Genomic DNA, 20419 nt, shown 5'->3' with positions numbered 1-20419 from the left:
TACATTGGTTTCCCTTTTGTGTGGAGACCATTGGAATAATTAATAGACTCTTGACATTTATATGTGTTTATTTAAAAAAAAAGTCAGCTTGCAGTCAGCAGCGACTGTTTCTTGAAGTGCGTTTTTGTGACAATTCAAATTATTCTCCATTTTAGATATTTTCGCTTCTTAGGAATGGAAAGTGATAAATTATTTAGTTCTTATCGTAGAGCCTAGAATGATAATATTTATATCAAATGAGGATTGAGGACATTGCGGCGCAGTGGAACAAACGCGTTGATTGTGGGTTCGATACTCATTATTGGGGATGAATTATTTTGATTTTCTAATTGTAACAAGTTTTGAGTTGCACCACTCAACAAGCAACATCTTGAAAATGGGCAGAAATCAGAGAACAGCGTATCTTAACATATGTACATACTGTGTGAAATTGCAAAAACTTATTATCAAAGAACACCTTCATTATTAGACAAACTCAAAATTCAGTTTAAAATAAATTTTGAACTTACATACCTACCATATCATCTTTAAACTACCACTATACCATGAGAACATTTTTAAACAATATAAATAGTTATTTCAACCATAAAGCAATAAGACACAAGGGATTGTTAAAACTAATGGGCTATCCAATAAATTAGTTTAATCGGTAGGGTGTTAGACAATAACTTTTGATTTTGTATTAAGTGGAACCAACTTGGGAACGGTTGTATTTATAATGTAGATGTTTCTAAGGCCTGTTAAAATAAAACGCGGTTAAGTTACGTATTGCGATATGATCCAATATAATCCCATATGCTATGCCCATAATTGTTTAAAACAAAATAATTTGTTTTACGCTTAAACTATAGTTATCGATTTTTAAAGTGTGTTTTTAAATTCATTCTTGTGACCTAGGATTGCGTCTCTACATTATGTAAACACTGATATTTGTAAGAGTCCATCGTCCACATCTCAGTGGAACTCCGTACTGTACACATCCCAGTGGAACTCCGTACTGTACTGTATCGCTGACTTCATTTATATTTAAAAGTATATGCAAAATATGTAGAGAGAAATATGTGTAGAGAGAAAAGTAAGTTTAGATTGGACTTATGCTATCATCGGGATATAAGTAAAGCTAAGAAAAAAAAGCACAATATAAATTATCAAAAGTGACGAAACTGATGTACGCACTAAAAAAAATCCTTCAGAACGTAGTGTCCAATACAAATTCACAAATAAAATTCTATTTAAAATAACATTTAAAATATCAATATAAGTAACATTATATTTGGGAACCATTCAGTCCATTATAGAGATATTACAAAGTCAATCAATCCCGCATCTGCAGGGTGTTATTATGTAGGCAGTATTGGCTGGGGATGGCGCTAGACCCCCTGTTGACTCGAGTGCTATGGGATTTTGATGGGACGTACTCTACTGAAATTTTTATACTATCTTTTATTGTAATTGTTGACTTCGTTAAGTGGATAATATAATAATAAAAGCTATTATGGTACAGTGGCGCAGGGTCTGACTTGCGTGGTGATTTTGAGTTTGATTTCAAATAAGAGAAATTAGTTATATTCATTTTCTCGTTCTAGTATTTAGACAAATAACTGTATATAGGGCACTGCTTACCCTGTTAAGCAAAACAAGTGTGAAGCTCTTGTTTTTATTTACTCTATATCTACGTTTAGATATTTTTCTATGCTATTTTTTTTAAATATTTGTCTATTTTAAATAATAAAATATCACATAAAATATACATTTTAACCAAAAAAAATCTTTTAATTTTTACAATCCATCCCTGTTACATCCAAATCTACAGAATCCTCAAACGGATCCCAAACAGATATTCTGCTAATTATGAACAGTAGAGATATACTCGTACATATAATAGCCTATGGCCACTTAATTTATAGTTTTGGGTTTTAAAATATCGCCTTTTAATGGCCGGTCGTTGGCCACAAATGGTGCTTGTTTTATTTATAATTTAGTTTAAAATGTTTAACTCATAGATAATAGGTGCTTAGCGGTTGTATTGTTTGTGTTGAACCATTTATTGTTTATTGTTAGAGAATAGTATTAATTAGTTATGGTTATTGTTGTTAGCTTCACGGTGTATCCCTCAGGTAGGCAGAGGGAACCTGGAACGCAGAATTTGACAATTTGTTGCCGCGTTATGTCTTGTTTCTAGAATCTAGAGCAAGAAAAGGAAACCAAATTATTTCCTCGAGTGGGAATCGAACTCTCAACCGATGCGTTTACTCTACAGTCACTAAGTTTCTCCCTATTCATATATGTATGTTAATAGGTCTCTTAACAAGGACATTGGTTTAGAATAAGGACACTCAGTGCTTCACGTTCTGGTTTTCCCCGAATGGAGGTCAAAACAATAATCATCGGGCCATACAGTATGCAGGATACAGCGTAAAGCCTTAAAAAACGGGAAACTTATGCTATTTGTATATAAATATTAGGTATCATATTACATGAAGAAGTAGAAATAAAAATATGTTTTTTTTACTATTGTAGATCGCAACGGACGCAACGGTTGTTGGTTCGATTCCCACTCGGGGAAATTAAATAGTTTTACGGCGGTGAGTTAAGCGAAACGAAAGTAACGAAATAGCTGTAATGTTATGAGCTTTAACTACATGATTATCATTTTAACTTATTTTTTGCTTCTCGCTGTATCCCCGTCCAATTTTGAGACCTAGCGTGTTAAATGGTGGGACTTTTCCCTCCCCATTTTCAGATTTTACGTCACGCCTTGATTTTTCTTGTTGCCAGTGCCAAGAAATAAAAATAATTCGTATCCCTAGTGGAAATCGAACCCAAAACCACCTGAAAGCTATAAAAGTTTAATTTCTTTCAATCCGGAATGAACTCACGACATCGTATAAGCTAAGCCATCACTCATAAAACCCAAGCAACCACCAAAATATAATATATCATATCAACCATAAGGGCTACAGGAGTCACGAACGAATCCGTAGGCGTTTTCTAGTCCAATAAATTGAATTTAACATAGAGTGCTTTACATAGATTTTATTATACATTATTCCCAACGAAAATCTTCAAAAACATATTTTACTTATCGAAAAATAAGGTATATATTCGCATAAACTTGGATAGTTTAAAAAAGATAAGTATCAAAACGCCTTTTAAAATGAAGACATCAAAATACGTTATTTAAATAAAGTAACTTGATACCACAGTGTGTACGTGGCCTAAGTCCCGAGATCAAGTCAGATTTGGGTGTTATATGGCGAGGATGCTGCAAGATTTATTATAATGTAAGTAATTGTTTAGTGTAAAGTGTATATGTGTTTGTGTGCATATTGTATGGGAACAAATTATATGTTTTGGGGTGTTAGTTACTTTGGAGGCCGTCGAGGTGGAGCGGTACAGCGTCTGGGAGTAAGGTGTGGGCTTAATTCTTGTTCGGGGGAATGAATGAAAATAATTATAATGTATTTTCATATAGGTTTACCTGAGAGGTTAGCTTTGGCTGAAATGAAATACATATTTAGTATTTAAATCAGGTAACTCAACAACTCGGAAAGTGGAAAAGTTATTGAGAACGGAGTGTATTAATATTAGATTGAAAGGTTCCCTTTATACCTATCCTGCTATGTGCGGGATACAGCGTGAAGCTAAGCAATAAAATACTTAAATCCTAGTATTTGTTCACCAAATTTAAGATTAATTAAACACATTGCATGCCTCATGCCCCCTCAATGCCCCATTTCATAGTCTTTCTCTATTTTAGACTATTAAACAAAAGTAGCTTACGTTGTATGCTGCATATAGCAGAATAGGTATAGGAAACCTTGAACCTTGAACGTAGTGTCTTGTCACTTTCTTCTTTGAACACTTCTTTGAAGACTGCTTTTTTTTCATTCCAATTTTCGAAATTACATGTTGAGTACTGATTACTTCGTGTAGGAATTGATTTACAACCATCCCGTTGAGTCATATATATTTTATTCATATCCTACTAGCTCCCAAGTAATAAAATGCTTAAATTACTTTCGGAAATTGAAATTTACTGTATTTTGATTTTGAACACAAATCTATTGATGGACACAAGTAATTGATTTCGTAGCAAAATTACTCATAAATAATACGGGAGGAAGATGTTCTTAAATTTCTTATTTAGAAAAATTTTTGTTTGGTCAGCGCAGACTTGCGACAGTTAAATAATGTTTATAAAAACTCGTTGCTTGATGATTTTAACGCAAGATTTTAGGTTAAAAGATTTCAGTGGTGTTGTAACCTGCACATAGGAGGGTAGGCAAACGGAACCTAGTGTTCAGACAACTCTTTTCCTATTAATGCACTTCCGTTCCACACTTCCTGCCAAATTCTGTTGAGTGCCATTGAGTATTGAAGACATTGAGTTATTGTATGGCGAATTTCTGCGACGTGTCTTGTCTTTGTCACCAGAGCGAGAAAATGAAAATAATCCTTCATTCAATTGATATTCGAACCTATAACCATCATACATTTTTCTCTTTAAAATATCGACCAAGTCTAGAGTCTACACAGCCCACGCTCGAAGTAAGGTAGCCGTTACTATACAATGGTGTAACATAAAACAGCACGAGCTCATCCTATCCAAACATCAAATTTATTCTAATTTTCATACAAATGTCACATTCAAATGAAAACTTAGCTATAAGCTGCAGCCTGTAAGGCAGCTTGAATAGATTATTATTACTTGTATTTTTACTTTATGGTCAGCCACACCGTGGTTAATAGATTTGGGAGAAATGGTTATGGTTACTACTATTTTTAGTTTTGTATGGTTTTTTTAGGTTTTTTTTATATGGGAAAAATATATTTGAAAAGCAGTCAGGTCGTTAGGTATACATACGAGTATATTATATGTTATTTACGGTTTGAAGGCACATAGTGTTAAAACATTCTGTTTTCGGGAAAAAAATTTTGCTCCTAGTGGGGGTCGAACCCACAACCCTTCGTTTTTACAGTGAAATGGTGTGCCTCTGCGCTGCGACGGCCATTACTTTATTGTTAGGTACTGTTCTTTTAATAACATTTATTTTTGGAATTAAATGTTAAATGGGGAAAGGAAGCGTCATGGGTACAGATTGTAATAACACTAGGTTACTAGGTTCCCTCTGCCTAACCTGCTATGTGCAGGATGTAACATGAAGCTAAAAAAAAATAATTATTTTGTCCAAATTTTATAACAAAATAAGTTTAAAACGATAGTAACTACAGAAGGATAAAACTGTGTTCTAATCATTTACGACCGCCTTACAAGCGTCGTTACATTATTTATATCAAATTGAAATAGTACTTAATAAAAAAAGAGAAATAAAATGTAAAAATAATGATAAAAAAATATACCTAATAATTTATTATTAAACAACATTGACTCTATAATAATGTAATAAACACATCTATCTACAAATAATATGTCAAACGAAGCGACCAATTCATCCATTCTTGTTAAATTTCACGCACAATTAAAATGTAATACAAAAAGTATATAATAGAAATTTGTTAGTCACGCTGTCTGTTTAACACCTGGTGATAATAAATAACGTGTAACGACGGGTGACATAGGTTAGTTCAGTAAATGTTGGACAGATGGTAGTTTTTTTATTTTAATTTCACCTTTATAATATCTTAAATTCTGGTGGACAGAGGGAAAACGGAGTGTTTTGTCACAAGGTTCTCTCTAACTACCCTTTTACCCCTATTTTGTAGAGTGAGCTAGTGATAGAGGTCATCACAACACATCGGTACAGCATCTGACTGCAAACGTGACGTGCGTGACGGTTGCACGTTCGATTCCTACTCGGAGCAATGAACTTTTACTACTTTGCTTTGTTTACGCGACAAAGCGTGGCGTTAAGTTCCGCCACATAACACGTAATGTCTCACATATCGAGCAAAAAATAGGGAACGTAGTGTTTTTACTCTCTCTCTCGGCATAACTTGCTATCTGACTAAATTCTTTCAAATCGGATTTTAGTGCAGAACTATACAGCAAGCTACATATCAATTAAGCTAACAGCAACAAAAAATATTCCTATTAACCTATTTCAAAGAAATTAGCCACGTTCCTTAAACAAACTACTTAAAAGCCACGTGTTAATTTCAAAATAAATTAACCTCAACCAGATATAGAACTTGGGACCTACCATTAAGATATATATTCCCTAGGAACAATATTATTAAGCGAAATAACAATCTTTAGTTACGGTGTAAAAGAAATCGGCACCCACAAACAAAATACTTGAAAGCCGTCAAATTAGTTAAAATCAATTCTATACGGATTGAAAACAAATATTTGTTTAAATACTCACTATTGTATCGTATGACATACAGACTGTCAATTGATTTTTGTTGTATAGAATTATATATATTACTAACTTTTACCTGCGACTTTGCCCCTGTTATTGAAAATGGCTTAGACTAGTAATTCTGACCGTATAAAAGCCTATAGAAATGCTATAAAAAAGTCTATAGGAAGGCTAGGTTTCAATTCGAACCAATAGTTCATGTTATTAGCGGGTTTAATCAAATAAACCTATCACCTTTATAATATTAGTAAGGATAATAAGTAAGTTAGTTATTTACAGTCGAGGCCGCCATGGTAGAGTGGGATGGAGTAATCGTGATGGTAGTGGGTTCGATCCCCACCAGAGGATATTATTTATTTTCATTTTCCCGCTGGTCCAAAATGGTCCAAAATGGGTGGAAAGTAGTGAACGGTGTATTAACACTAGGTTCCCTCTATATACACTTCTATGCGTGAAGCTGCAAAAAAAAATGACTTAACACTAGTCCACAAAATAAAAAAAAAACCCCGGCATATTCAAGCCAAATAAAATTAACACACCCCATTGAGTACCATTGCAGCTTGCCGCACCTTTTCATACATTAACAAAAGACATGAAGTGACTCTCAATTATTCGCCACTATTCTTGCCTTCACTAACAAAGTGATTCAAATTGATATTTCGTCTATACTATTGTTAGAGCACAATCAGAATGGGGCCAGCATCGGTTACAGTGTTTAGTTATACTTATTAAGTTTTTATATTTGTATGTAATAGTGATCTATTGTCGGTTAAAATGTTGTTATTTTAGTATTAGTTTCAGTATATTAGTATTTGTAACAGTGTGGTACAGTGGGATAGCATCTGACTGAAAAGGAGACAGTTTCGGGTTCGATATTGTGTTGTTTTTATTTCTCCGTTCAGGTAAGTCCTAATGCGGCGTTGGGGTCTGTTTCTCTTGAAAATCCGACGTTCCGAACACTTTACAGTAGTCCGTGGTCCAACGTAGAGTCTGCCCGTTTCATTTAAAAGAGAATAATATTTCACTACGTGTTGCTAACAACTACTCAAAAATAAAATTTCCAACAAGTTATCTAACAATCGGTTAAGAACAACAAACCTCGTCTAGACTTTCACAAAAACGGTATACCTACACTCATCATTAAAGAATACTAAGAAATATTCAGCTTAAAGTTCAAACGGGACCTGTTCTTGTAATTTTCCAAAGAAATAACCATTTAGTTACGTGTTTAGTTATTTTCCCTCGTGAATAGACAGTATTATTATAAAATACATACATTTGGAACGCTAATAGAAGAAAAGTGGTTATACGCGCTGTATTTGGACGAAAAATATTGTAAATTCAATATAAATCTTATATTTAAGCTCGTAAAGTGGATTTTTGAATGATTTTGTGTTAAATTTTGAGGTTATATTTCTCTTATCTGATAAGAGATAAGGCGAAGTCGGTGTAATTCTTTGTATGGTGAGATTGACGTTTGACCCAGTCAGTAGCTTTGTCTAAAACAACGATGCTAGTTTAGATAAGTCATATGGAATTGTTTTAACGACACTTGTTTACCTATTGTTTCGGTAAAAATGCTATAATATTATGGTGGAAAGTGCTCTTAGAGGCAGTAATATGGGCATTTCTTTTTTAAATTGTATTATTCTCAGAAAGAGAATACCTACGCAAATAGAGCAGGCAGAATTAAATTATTATGAAGACACTCCGTTCTCCACTTTCTTTTTCTTGTCAAAGCGATGAAATAAAATTATTTTATTCTCTTAAGTGGAAATCGAACCCATAGATGGCTCGATTGCAGTCAGCAACTGACTAGTAGGTAATAGGTATATTACAAATTGAAATATTCCTTTAATTTGAATTTGAACCTACTACACGTTCTTATAGCCCTATTAAAATGTCAAATATACATATGGCCAAATCTATATAGTTTCATAGAACTTTTAAATTTCCAAATAAAACAGTCTATTATTTATAAGAGAACTTTCTATGGAAATGTAAACAACTTCTGTATCATTTTATAGGCATTTATTATTCTAATCGTGTACTTACAAATATTTCTGATAGTCTTGTTTAGAATTGACTAGTTGTTTTTTCCTTTGTTTCCACATAGCAAGAAAGGCAGTCTAAAGAAAGAAAGTACTAGAGTTGGGAAAATAATAAAAAAATATATGTAATTATCTTCCCGAATAAGGGCTTGTACCCACGACCATTGAGTTCTCAACAGAACAGAACTTAACAGTCGTTCTACCTATATGAAAGTTTATTATTTTAAAATAATAACTCGTAACACTACGTGCGGGATATAGAGTAGGATAAAAAACCTTCTTATCACTCAATATAAGCTTAATGAAAGCTATAACAGAATAAAAAAATCTTATGAAGATAAAACGACCAAAGCTCATTAATCCAATAATATTTTTTATAGATCCATTTCTTTCTAAACAATTAAATAGTGAACACCAGAGGCTTGAACGTGATGATTTTTATTACGTTTACATGGTTTCAGGTTTTCGGTGAGAATCTAGTGACAAGTCACTCTGTACTTTTCTTTATGGCTATACTAATATTATAAAGCTGAAGCATTTGTTCAGGATGTGTAGTGTGGTATATATATTATATCACATTTGTTCCCCATTTTCTACCTATGTAATTCGAAACATTGCGACCAGAATGGATGCATACAAATAATTTAAATATAACTATGACCCCAAGTGGGGTTCGTACCCACCTCCGTTATCTTTGCAATCCGACGATGAACCACTGCTCCTCAATGGCCTCAGTAGCACCACTTGATTATTTAAACAATAAAAGATTTTAGCCCGAATTGTTGTTTTCTACGAAATAAAGTAGCATTCAATTGGGCCTTGTACTGTGTTATCCTTTGAATTGGTTGGTTAGTCCTGTTATACACTTAGAAATAGATATATTATATCTTGCTTATATCGAATTTTATATTTAAAGATTTTAAATTTATTTTACCATTTTTTAATCTGGTCTTCATGCGTTAGGCTAAGAAAAATATTTTAAAAACCAAGCGAATTGGGAATTCGCGCTTCTTTTAAATCGTTACATTCAAATTTTGTATGTCTCTTCTCTATTTTTTTATTTCAGTTAATGCTAGACTAGTTCTAACATATTTATTAGGAATTTAAAGAAAAATCGTATGCAGAACACAATAAAAAGTCTATTCGTAAAGTATTGCCAAACCGTATTGTTTATTGGATGACGAATTTGACATCCAAATTTTCATAACGACAATAAAAAAAACTAATTTAAAATCAAATTATAGAGAGTGTTCTTTTATAATCTTTTTTTTTAAATTAACATATTCTATTCATTATAAATATTATTTATTAAACAGTGGTTTCTAACGGCAACAGCGGATTTCTTCAACCCAAAATGAAAAATGATATCATAAAATATATTTTTCTGGACAACAAGATTTATCATTGGCATGCAATGCGCAAGAGTTTATCGCTCGCTACTAAATTGAAGTACGTGATGTGAATAGAAGGAAAATTAAATGTACTAGACTAGAGTGTATATATTGACAGCTTACTATGAAATGTATAATAAAGCTACCAGAGTTCGTGTAATGATAAAAAATAGAATTTGGGAATAACTATATTTGTGTGATCCTAATAAAGGAGTTATCAGGTTCTGTTTCAAGAAAACATTTCCATTAATAGACAAGAAGGTAGACATGGGGAACCTAGTAGTAAAGTCCTGTTCCCTAGTTTTCCAGACATTGCGTATTGAGTGACGTATAACTCAACGCCGAAATTTGTGTTGTTAGCAATTCAAACTCTTACGGTTACATTTACAGAAACACATTGTAGTGCTGCGCCATGATGTGAAATTTTAGAGAAATATATTAATGTCTCATAATCGTGTTGGGACGTATTATTCCACATTGTAAAAGAAAAATATTAAAAAAGCACTATTATAAAACAATATTATAAAAGGTTTGAACCCGCTTTAAAACATAGATATTAAAGTAGTGATAATACATAACTTTAGAGTAGGAGAAATTTATAAAAATGTCCATAAAGAGACACTAGCAACAAAAATGTTGTAAAAAGCATTATAAGAATGAGGTAGTAACGACAATAACGTTTCCATCTCTTTGCAAATAGCACGCAATGAACTCAATCAATCAATCAACGTTGAGATCCGCCATTCAACAAAAAAATAGAAAATGAGGAATGGAGTGTTTTGACTCTAGTTTCCCTCTGTTTATATGCGGAATACAGCGAGAAACTGGAGAAAAATATGCGGAATACAGCGAGAAACTGGAGAAAAACATAAAACTAATCGAGATAATTTCTTAAAAGCATAAAAATATACGAAATTAAGATCATTTGAATTCCATACAGAATATATTTCTTTGTATTATGTGTTATAAAATATTATTTTTAAATTGAAAAGAGCAACTGTTACGATTGTTGCCGGCTCCTCTCAGCAGAACTTTCGCCTGCCTAATTGGGGGGAAAGTAGGAAACGGAATATTAGGTACCCTGTCCACTCGCTCTATATGCGGGAAAAGGCGTGAAGCTGACTTATGATATTATTTCCAAGAAACTTTAGAATCGAAATCTAAATATAAATAGCAATAACTTTAACCAATCCCCTCCAATTCATTAGAAAAAAAATATACCTACACGCAACTACCTATTGTTTTTACTTACTATAAAAAAAATCTATGAATTTTAGCCTTTAAAGTCATACAAATAAGAAAAATGTATGGCTCATACAATGAGCCAATCATAAACACATCCTGTGTACTTCGCGTTTAAATTGTTAAATTAAAAATCGACATTATTACTTTACATTCAATACATTCTGTATGTACGACTTAGAAATTATATTGTTCTTCGAACTTAGGTATGTAAAGCTTGTTTATAGCTTCCTTTAACCTGTGTTTAAAATTAAAGTGCCTATGACATCATGGAGGAGGTGGTTTTGAAGGTTTTGATGTGTAATTCGTTGGAATTACGAGATATTATTTCATTTATTGTGAAGAACAGAATTGTGAGTTCGATCTCAAAAAAATCCGAAACCTGAGCAACTGTGCCACGAAGGCAAAAACTCGAACTTTATTTCTATTTAGAAATAAAAAATAAATTCGGCAAATAATTTGTAAATAAGACATTTATTAGTGAAACAGTGGGACGCCGTTATTACAATAAATAAAATAGAATATAAATGGTTTATGTATTCAAAGAACTATGCAGGCGCAGACTGAAGACATATTTTCTAGGAAAAAAACATTTATTTGACATCGGTCTGAGTTAATTTAGGGTATTAATTTAGTAAATATTTCACAATAGTGTTTATTATCTCTTTTACGCTTTTTCCCGCAATGCATAATTACCATCATGTATTGGAAACCTAGTGTTAAATAAATTTAATACAGATCTCAACTGCTGCTACTACTTATGCTTACTAAAGTGGAGAAATGAAAAAATAATTAATTCCCCCGAGTGGGAATCGAACCCAAAGTCATCGTGTTTACAGGCAGGCACTGTGCTATAATGACCTCAAATATAACTATTAATATTAGAATATAAAATTAATTCAATCGCTACCGGTAGATATAATTTGAATTAGTTTTATGTGTTTCATACAACTACAGTAGGCTGATGTAGACCCCATAGTGTGATATTATGTAGAAGTGACATACCGGATTCGAACTGCCACCTGGAGTGTTACTAAATTATGTTTAAATGAAAAATCGTCGCTATCATAGAAAATTTATGGAATGAGAAGTGAAAAGTTATTTTTAATTTATTTAATTTTGTAGAGGTAAAACTCAAAATATAGAAAAAAATATTCATCTTTATTGTAGGAAAAGTCGGCGTGTAAATTCTTGGGAAACGCCTATAATATATACGCCTATATAGCTGTGTCTATATAGACTGGACTAATAGTAATGTATGAAGAGGTTGATGACAGTGGACGAGGCGAAAGAGGTATGTAGAAACCGTAGCGTTTGGCGCTCCGTCCTCTCTGACTATCCCGATAGGGATAAAGCGAGAAGTTAAGTACCTACTAATAAGACCATCACGTTTTTTAACGTACTTAGGTACGAAAATAATAAAAAATCGTTAAAAATAGTATAAAATCATAATCGCTTCAATATATTAAAATAACATGTTTATTTTAGATGTATTTGCTAATTTTCTTGTGTAATTTACATAAAAAAGTTAAGAGACGCCATTATATTAGTTCTAAGGCCATTTAAATTACCATAATGTGATAGAAAAATTTATAACTCATAGTAGTCGATTGGTTTTTGGGTTAAATACAAAAATTGTTATGGGTTCTAATTTAGATTCTGTCTATCGTGTCTAAAAGGTTCCATTTGTAGATCCGCGTAATTATGTTGGGACACGTGGAGTGAAAATTAGTTGCATGATTTGTACGTCCTTAGAAATCTGGTATATCCGATACTTGATGTGAGCCAGGCAGTCAGATGGTGAGAAAAACGGCTAAAGGAATCTGATTACGAAATATGGCTAAACTACTTCTCTAAACAATGTCCATACATAAAGGATAGAACATTATATATAATATATAATAAAAAGAAATTAAATAGAAAGGTGCAGTTAGGTCGAAGAGGCGTAGCGGGAAGTTAAATGGCTGCGCAGATTTGATTTTAGATATTTTTATTATTGGGTAAAAATGTGCGAAATTTCATAAAGCTTAACTTCACAGCGGCCACGACTCGTCGACCGTAGTATACCGATTGCATTTGTAAAATCTCGAACTCACAACCTACGCTCTAAAAAGACAATTTAACACTAATATTAAACACATAAACGTGTAAAACTTGCATAAACAACCAACATTTTATGACAAAAATTTAAATAAACGATACAAAATTTTGTATTTAAATTGATTTATGGTTAAAATTCGTCGTGCAAATGTTTTGTTTTGTAATATTATACTGATACTGGTATCTATATATTTATTTTAATTTTAATTTTAGCTTTATTTTTCGAGAAAAGAGGTAAATCTTTCCGTTCTTCAATAATAACTTCGAAAATAACTGATTTTAAATAGTAAATAGGTATATAAGCATGATTTTTTTCAGCTTTACATACACTTTACAGGACAGGCAGAGAGAAGTTAGTGAAAACACTCCGCTTCATTAAGTGGCGGCATTTTCGCGTTACCATACAGATCATATTATATATTGATTTTAGTACACCTATAATTTTTCTCTCAAGGTCTTTGAATCCACTCCCACCATGTTTGACAACTGAGCCATACTGGTGTCATATATCGCGCATAAAGACACACTAAAGCCACAATTTGCTGTTGATTCATAGGAATGAAGATTTTATGGTTGTAAAATGACATGGAAATGATAATAAATAAACGCGCCTTATCAAATGACATCGGTAACTTGGATATAGTAATAGTGGATATGGCATATCTTATTTACACAATTATAAGCTACTAAATAAGCAATATCGGCGGAAAGTGGAGAACGGTAGGGTTTTAATGGGGACGGAGTATCTTAACTTTCATTTCCTAGGTTCACTCTGTCTACCCTGCTATGTGCAGGATACACGGTGATGCTATGAAAAATAACTTTAAAAAATATTATAAAACATCGCCGCATCCTGAGGCATTGCTTGTTAAAATAAAAATATTAAATATTTCATATCCATGAGTGGGACTCAAACCCACAAACGTCGTGTTTACAGTCACACTTTTGTCCACCGGGCTTATACGGCCTCCGACATTTTAAATATATGAAAATATTTACATAGTATCAAAAAATCTGAAATTTATCACATGTTAGACCATGCTCCATAAAACTTGCTTCCTTCATTATTAACTTTCTTCGTTCTCTATCAGAATTCGAAATATTAGTGGCGTAAATTATCGCCGAGTCTCAATAATTTAAATTCTTAAGACAATTATTGAGTTGATAAGCATGCCAGTCAGATAGGCCCAACTTTTCTTATCAGGTAATTCTCGAGGTTCTCCTGTCTGTCACATGTGGGATTCCAACCTAAAATAAATGATTTAATAACATGGAATCTTTAAATCTTAAATTGTAGTATAACTATCTATAGGAATCTACTTATTCACACATCCCTATTGCCCAAGATTGTTGAACAATAGCAGTTTGCGCCTACGCACTTACTTAAAACCTAGAAAACAATCGAAAATGGACCAAAATACTTAAAAATAAAGTTCATTTTCCATATTGAACACATCACGTGATTTACTATAATCGATTTAAAGTGATAAATGGTCGCCCAAAGACACTTATTTACAAAATCGGATAAATCGTAACATTTATATTATAATACGATACAAATGCTAATAAAATGCAATTTTAAATTTAAACATCGATTAAATGAGGAATAAAATTCGATTTTACAAGATTTGTGTTGGATTTCAATAGGTTTTTATTGGTTATAAAGCGTTAATCGATGTCATCTTGGTGTTGAGTGTTGTTTGAGTGGGCGCGATGGTTGTGGGTTTCTTTCTCCACTCTAGTTTGTTTCTCTTGGGCGTAGAATTGGGGGAACCCCACCCCAAAATAGGCATGAATCCGCTCCATAACTTTTAGGGACAGCATAATTAATTAAATTTTAATCGTCAAAATTTAAAAAAGCCTATACTTTCACAAAAAGACCTACTTAAGGTAAAATCCAGAAAGTTTATTTTTTACTGAATTGTATTTTCTTATTTTAAAGTGGCAAGTTCAAAACATAATAATAAAAATTCTTCACGTTGACGTCATTAAATATGAAATTTGGCAGAAAATAAGAACTTACAGTACAAATAAAGAAATTCGTTCCAAAAAAAAAATTTTTTGGATATTTCATTGAAAAAAAACCATTACATTTGTAGTTGATTGTTTGATTGTTGACAAACATAACTTTCTTTATTTCTATAACTTCTACTTTGTGACCTACAATCCTGAAATTGGCACGGAAGCGGGCGGGCGAGTCCGACTCACACTTAACCGGTTTTATTAACTTTATAATAAAGGAATCGAATCCATAATTTAATAGAAACATATCAATTGGACCGCAATGGCTGTTCTTATATAATTTTCTTATTATTATAATCCTCCAGAATATAGCAGGGCCGACAGAAAGATTCAATTTAAAGAAATTTCGCTATTTTCCCCGATATAACACTCCCAATTTCAGTAAGTTAGTATGGATAACCGGAAAAATGTGTTAATCCAGCCTTAACCTTAATTTATACTATACCATAATTTGTATTCCACATTCCATACCTAATAATTTGCATTAGTACTTATTTATTACAATAAAATTATAAAGATAACATAATATTTATATACCTAATAAAGAATTACTTCCATACTGGGCGAGCTCGACAGACAGACAGACATTTATATTAAGAAGAATAACTTATCTCCCTTATCATAATCTAACAAAAGATCACAATAGAGTGTTACAGCATCATCAATATATTATGTTACACTGCCGTTGAATGGTTTTGATACTTTTTATGTATTATTGATCATTTTAATATATTGGTTTTTTATAGCTTCACGCTGATAGCAGACAGAAGAGGAACTAGTAATAAGACTTAGGCTAAGACAACATTTCCTGCGCTCCCCCCATATTTTAAGACATTGCCTGTTGAGTGGAGGTACCTACTCACCGCGACGCTTGTTTGTCATGTTATCAGAACGAGAAATTCAAAATAATACATTTCCCTGACGGGAATCGAATACCCAACCGTCGTTTACAGTCATTACGTACTATACCGCTACGCCACTACGGCCTATTTATATAATATAATAAAAAAAGATAAGTATTAAACTATTAGCATTTGGCTAAGAAACAATCCAAGTTAGAAGGTGTGAGTTGTGAATTACATCGCAGCGGGAAGTTCCTCGAATGATGCGCCGATATCGCCAACGCACTGACGGATAGACCGTAGACTGTTAATCTACTTGGTAGTAGTGGTGTAGACATGGAAAGGTCCAAGTTCGATTTTCTTTTTCACTAGGTTCCCTCTGCCTACCTTCTTACACGTGGGGCACAACGTGAAGTTAATAAAAAAATTCTTCATACTGTTCTGGCCATCTTGGTAAGGTTGGCAGGGAGAAACTGGAAACCTACTGTTAAGACACTTCATAAGCAACAGAGCTATGCTCAAAGCTCTCCGTATATGGAGGTCGTCTCAAATAATCAAGATAAATTTCTAAGAGCTTTTGGTTTACTACTAGGGTAATACATTACCCTCCTTTGCATAACAAAATCGGGTAAAAAAACAGATTCGTTATACTAAATAACATGTAGTGTTCAAACACACGGATAACGTGACTTAATCCTACTCGTAGTTTCTCTGTAAAGTAAAAAAAGCGAGAAAAATATTTTAAAAAAATAAAAAAATATCTTTACATATATTAATTTCAAAGATTCTCAGAAGTAAGCAAGCGTGAAGTGAATCATAACTTATGTCAATAAAGACAATCAATCAAATCTCCGGGTTCCGCATATCGTTTTGTTTAGGGGACTCCCCGTCGCGACGTGATTCACATTCACACCTCCATTTATTGTATTATAGATACGATTTAGTTTATTTTTATAATCTGTTATAATCGATTTTATAGTAACATTTCGATACTTAGCGTAAGAATCGATTAATTTATTTGTCTATATTTATGGTATGTTTTAGTTATAATATAATATCGAATTTATAGAAGCGCTATAAGTATAAGTCTAATCACAAGCGAGTTAGGGTAAAGTAGGAAACGCTAAAAAAAAGAAATGATTTTAAGACAATACGTTTTGTGTAGCGGAACTCAACGACGCGTTTAGCCTTCCCAGATCATTTTCCCAATTGAGGATTGAGCCCACACGTTTACAGGTTTTACAGGTTTAAACTTAATCTTTACATATTAGTATAGTTTAGAGGCCGCCGTGGCACAGCGGTTGAGGGGTCGATCCCCACTCGGGGGATTGAATTATTATTTATTAATATTATCATGTCTTCAACACGCGATGCCTCGATAAATTTGGCGGAAAGTGGTGCACAGAGTGTCTTAACATTAGGTTCCCTCTGCTTACCCTTCTATATGCAGGATACAAGTGTCGCTAATTTTATATATTAGTAAATAATATAGTAAAAACATAAGATAAGAAAAATACAACAAGAAGAAAGAGAGTTAGACATAAAACATTAACAGATAGATACATCACATAAAATTAATCGAACCCAGCACATGGTACCTCAAAGTGACACCCAACACCGCTATTACTATACTATAAATAAACATATTAGATAATAAATTAACCAAGGCTAGACATTAAAAAGAAACATATATTAAATAACGTGGTGTTGTACCTGCTCGCCGTGTTTTGTTACTTACTTTTTTTAGTAGTGTAAGCAGAGGAAACTTAACGTTAATACACTCGTTTCTCCGCGCACCGCCCAACTTTTTTAATATTGCGTATAGAGTGGCGGAACTCTAGGCTGCTCTTTGTATTGTTGCCAATGCAGAGCGAGTAAAATAAAATAAAACAATTAAGAAAAATCATTTCAATTTGCAGATACGCCTTGCAGTCCAGCGTCGAATCCCACCCGGGGATAATTTTCATTTAATTGGTCTGGTAACAAGACAAAATGCGACGTTGAATTCACCATTCAATGCCTATAAAATTGAACGGAAATTGGGGTAAGTTGTGCCTTTACACTAGGTTCCTTCAGCCTACCCTATTATATCGAGAAGCAATAAGACAAGAAAAAAACAGTAGAATGTGTAAAAAACCAAACATTCCGTTGGAATGTCCGATCATGGATAACTCAATCTAACACTGTGCGCTATGTTAATGTGGGAACGATACTTTATACGTATTTACATTTTATTTAACTTTTCATTTTATTTGATACTTATTTTGGTTAGTCTGTCAAGAGGGCTATGGGTTCGATTCTCATCAAAAAAATACAGCTTTCCTTGCAAATTACACCTGAAATTGCATGTATTTTTTACATTTTTAAAGTGTTATTCCACACTAAATGTGGGAAAATACGTGAAAAGGAATATAGTTTTACAATTTGAACATAGCGGGGACTCGAATCCGTATCTCTTTGAAAACGCCCACTAAACCATACTTTCTTATTAAGTTACGTAGAAATTTGGACATTTAAATTTTGATAATTTTTCTATACAGAAGTCTCGAATTTATTTAGAACGCACTTTCTATATTCTTAAAAGCTTATTAACAATGTTTTTTTTAGCTTTACGTTTTTTTGACGTTTCTATATATTCCACACATAGTAGGGCAGATAGAAAGAACTTGGGAAACTAGTGTTAGGACACTTGACTTTTAAGAAGACAAATGATATTTTAATAAAAAAAATACAAAGAAAAAATAAGCTACCCTCAGTTCTACTAAGCTATAAAACACTATAAAACCAATCCATTCGACACTACTAATGAAACCCGATCGTTCTTTTAGATTTAAGGAAAAAAGTTGACATCTAAATAGAAACGATTGTAGGATAAGTACATTTAGGGAACTTTAACTATTATTGTTTTGTGTTAACTAACAATGTTTTTTGTACCTTCACGCTCTTTGTATCACGCACTTAGCAGCGTAAGTAGAGTGAACCCTGGAATCTAGTGTTAAGACTCTCCGTTCCCATTAAAATACTTCCGTTCCGCATTTTCCAACGTATTCTTGAGGCTTGATGATTGGCAGACCTCAACGCCGCGCTTAACTAATCTATATATATAAAAGGACTTGTCCTCACTGACTGAGGTAAGACGCACGCACAGCCGTAACCGCTAATGGTAGAAACGTGAAATTTGGATAGATGCTTACTTTCGTTATCTGGACATCCACTAAGAAGGGATTTTGAAAAATTTTAACCCTAAAGAGGGGAAATATTAAATTAGTATGGAAAAAAATTAAAATCGGTTCCGATTTTTATAAAATTTGAAATTCAGACTCTTAAAAGTATTTAATTGAACACATGTTTCATTGTTTTCCTAAATTCTTCTCCTAAGGGTGCAAATAAGGGGTTGAAAGTTTGTATGGAAACATCTTTAAAACGCCACCGATTATTATAAAATTTGAAATTTAGGGTCTTAAAAATATTTAATTGAATATGTGTTTCATGGTTTTCCTGAATTCTTCCCCTAAGGGTGCAAATAAGGGGTTGAAAGTTTGTATGGAAATATCTTTAAATCGCCACCGACTCTTAAACCACCGACTCTTTTAAACTATTAAAAATATTTCATCAAACACATGTTTCTTGGTTTATTACCCCTAAATACGCAAGCGAAGCTGCGCGCGTCCGCTAGTAATGTAATATACTTGCAATTTTTAAACGTTTCGATTGGAATCCTAAGCCAATCACAATCTTTACTATATAATTAGAAGAATTAGAAAAAGAAGAATGGAGTTCCTAACACGTACTTACGTTTCCGTACTTTCCTTGTTGAATTATTACATTGTAAAAATTCTATCCATTTATCCGTCCTCCTTCATCTGCTGTCTGTCTTCTGTCGTCCGTCCGTCTGCGTGGTAAGCCAGGCATGGAGAGACCTCAGTTGACATTTGAGGACCTGATATCCATGATACTGGAGGAAGGTCACATAAAGAGCTAAAGCAGTCCCAGGGTATAAAGGGGTTGATGACAGTGGACGAGGCGAAACACCGTAGGTAAAAAAACTATATATAAACATACGTACTTAGTATGATAGTACATACGTATATACAAAATAAAACAAGTAATATCTTATATCTTACCGATTGTCATACAAATAAAATGTATTTAAACATTGTCGATATCATATTTCTAAAATAAAAATATCCTATAGATACTAAGGCATTTATAATATGAAAACAACGTAATGATATCAAAGTACTATTATTTATTAATGCACATGTCAGTTTTTATATTAATAAAAATATATTTATTGAAGGTTAATATTATTTAAGTCCATAGTGATAGTGTGCATTCAAATCTACATAAATAAATACTTTTGTGGCCCTCCTGCTGCAGTAGAACAGCTTCTGAGTGTAAGCGATGGCTACAAGTTCAATCTCCATTCGGGGAATGGATTATAT

The 20419-nt window shown here is 32.9% G+C and overlaps 1 long non-coding RNA gene across 2 annotated transcripts in view; it reads left to right on the top strand.

Annotated features, from left to right (window-relative positions):
• The window catches only part of LOC146528476 (uncharacterized), a 104214-nt gene that overhangs the window by 44637 nt on the left and 39158 nt on the right, over positions 1-20419 (top strand). For both annotated transcript variants that reach the window (XR_014879097.1, XR_014879098.1), the window contains exon 2: positions 17894-18018. This is a non-coding gene — a long non-coding RNA (uncharacterized LOC146528476). The remainder of the gene's footprint in view (positions 1-17893; positions 18019-20419) is intronic.

The sequence above is a fragment of the Heliconius melpomene genome, chromosome 19 (genome assembly GCF_056956725.1).
Source record: "Heliconius melpomene rosina isolate 202511_hmr_F chromosome 19, ASM5695672v1, whole genome shotgun sequence".
Taxonomy (NCBI): domain Eukaryota; kingdom Metazoa; phylum Arthropoda; class Insecta; order Lepidoptera; family Nymphalidae; genus Heliconius; species Heliconius melpomene.
This window is presented reverse-complemented; position numbering and strand designations above follow the sequence as displayed.